Raw genomic sequence first — 3076 nt, 5'->3', positions numbered from 1 at the left:
GCGTACCTTACAAGCTCGTGTACCGCGCAAGATTATATAGGTCTGACGATTAAATCAGACAGTTTTGCGTGCGGGGCCGCGTGGCTGTCGTACAGGCCGGCTCGAGACTTTCTTGAAAACGACGTGTGGGGTGTAATATCATCCGTCGCGCAGAGCGCCCAGGCGTTCCAAATAGACAGATCTTTTGTCATAAAGTCGTGTATAGTGGAAGTACCGCGGGGTACAGGGCGTGTGCAATTAGCGCACGAGTTTGTAAAAAAACACTCTATACTTGCCATAATAAACACCGATAATCTCTGTCTATCTAGATCGCTCGCTGTGGCGATGGTATACGAACGCGGGAACGTACGCTCTGGGGAACTACATGAGAGATGGAACGCTGCACGGCGTCAACAGGGCAAATTTCAAAAACAATTAGCTCTCAAGCTTGTGATAAACGCCTGTGTAGACATACCGCCCGATGGTTGCGGTATTCGGGAAATTGATAAATTTCAAAGACACCTTGCTCCAGATGGTATAGCCATTGTTGTTTACGAGTTCGACAGTATAGGCAGCGGTGAGAAACCGCTGTACGACGGATCGCAGATAGTCGATAGCGCGTACGGTTCAGTGAAACCACGGCAAACTCGGGGAGGTGCGCTCTGGGGAGTTGCAAGACCGATGGAACGCTGTACGGCGTCAACGGGGTAAATTACAAAAACAATTTGCTCTCAAGCTTGTGACAAACGCGTGTGTAGCCATACCGCCGGACGGTTGCGGTATTCCAGAAATTGATAAATTTCAAAGCTATCTAGCCTCGAGGGCTATAGCAATCGTTGTTTACGATTTTGACAGCATAGGTAGCGGCGAGAAACCGCTGTACGACGGTTCGCAAGCAGCTGGTAACGCGTACGGCTCAGGGAAACCACGGCAAACGCTCCGCATCCTGTATTATAATAATTAGCAGCATTATCAGCCTATTTTAAATATGCGGGGTGCGGTCGGTAGTCGGGGTTTTTGCATACCATGTAACAGATCTTACACGCACGAGGTACAGCATAAGTGCTCCAACAAATGCGCTAGATGCTTCGGAAAACCACCTTGCGATTCGGCTCTCCCCACATTGCATTGTCGCGAGTGCCATAGGTACTTTTTTGGTCAAAGTTGTTTCGATAATCGCATAAACACGCTAATTAGTGAACAGAAGGACGGGTGAGCGCCACAACATCGATAACGTGGAGGGCTTGATTAAGTGTGTGATGTTACCATCGCGAGATCTGTATCACCCCGTGTTACCGGTGCGTATGCACGGTAAACTACTCTTTGCATTGTGTCGTTCCTGTGCAGAGGCCACGCTACAGGCGTCGTGTCCTCACGAGAATCCCGCGGACAGGGTATTCGAAGGGCCCTGGGTCGTGGACGAGGTCAAGCGCGCCGTACGTAAGGGGTATGAAATAACGTTGATACACGAAATATGGCAGTATGAGATTACCCAGTACGACCCAACGACACGGACGGGTGGTCACTTTGCTGATTACATAAACACGTTCCTAAAGATTAAGCAGGAAGCTAGCGGCTGGCCGCGCGAGTGTGGCGACGTTGGACATCGGTGTTACGTCAGACCGGTAAAAAAGACTACCGCTGAAAAAAGTATTCTGTACATCTTGTACGATTTTGAAACACAGCAGATACAGAAACTGTCTGGTGGTCTGCGGTCAGTCGCAAAGTTATGTTTGAATTCCTTTTGGGGCAAGTTTGGGCAACGCGAAAATTTGCCAAAGACGGAAATTGTAACGACTCATCAAAAGCTCGTGAGTCTGCTTATGTGTCCGGAGGTCGAGATTACAGGTATTCTGCCCGTAGATGACGAGATGCTCTATGTCAGTACGCGTAATACGAGCGACTCATTGATACCCACAGCATACACAAACGTTGTTATAGCTGCGTATACCACGGCTCAGGCGCGTCTGAAATTGTACGACTACCTCGAGGCATTAGATAAACGCGTTCTATATTACGACACCGACTCATGTATATACGTATCGGTTGGCCGTCACGCCGATAACACCTACGAGCCGCCGCTCGGTAGCCTTTTGGGCGATTTAACAGACGAGCTGGAGTCGTACGGCGCTGGTAGCTATATCACATCTTTTGTCTCGGGAGGCCGGTGTACACGAGTACATCTTCGAAGAGGACCCTGTAAGGCAGTTTGTAGATTTCGCGTGTGATCCTAAAAGAAAATCGTTTCAGCGTGTGATCTGCCTGGCGCATAATGCCAAGGGTTTCGATCGGGAAGTCCGAAATTTTACGCGTACCGAGTGCGCAAGCCAGACGGTTCTTACGCTGAGGTCTGTAAGGTCAAAGGTATCACGATTAACCACGCAACGAGTCTAGTCATTAACTACAACTGGATACGGTCTTATGTAACGGGAGAGACCAGCGAACCTGTCGTTTTACGCTATGACGCGATACGGCGTACTCCGTTTCACGACGTGGTGACACGTGTAGAAGCAAAAACGTGTAAACCGACAGAGCTTCAAAAACGGCGACGCGACGGTCGTTTCGGCTCTTTGCCATACGGTTTCATGTAATTAATATTACAAACAAAACCTGCATAAATGTATATATGACCCCCTGTAAAATAATGATAATAATAATAATAATAATAATAATAATAATAATAATAATAAAACATATTTATTTTATTGCTGGATAGCAAACAACGCAGCGCTTTGTTACAAGCGGCCGACTCACGGTTGACACAACTGTATCTGCGAATGCGCTCTGAATATTCTTCGCGCCAACGTACCTCTCAAACCTACTCAGAAACGTCGCTTACGAAAACACGCACCGCTGCTGAGACGTTTATCCAGACCGGGTTCAGCAGTCAAAACTAGAAAACGCCTTATCGTGCAGAGCGGTGGTTTTCTACCTCTTCTGCTGGCACCCATACTGGGCACCGTCATATCAAAACTCATAGGGGGAGGTGGATAGGGTATATGCCACGCAGAGAAAGAAAGAGAGAGAGAGAGAGCGAGACGGAGCACGCGAAAAAGATGGTTCTCATCCCTCATGAGAGTGTGAATACCGTGCACCA

The sequence above is a fragment of the Cephus cinctus genome, unplaced genomic scaffold (genome assembly GCF_000341935.2).
Source record: "Cephus cinctus unplaced genomic scaffold, Ccin1 Ccin1_scaffold0052, whole genome shotgun sequence".
Lineage (NCBI taxonomy): Eukaryota > Metazoa > Arthropoda > Insecta > Hymenoptera > Cephidae > Cephus > Cephus cinctus.
This window is presented reverse-complemented; position numbering follows the sequence as displayed.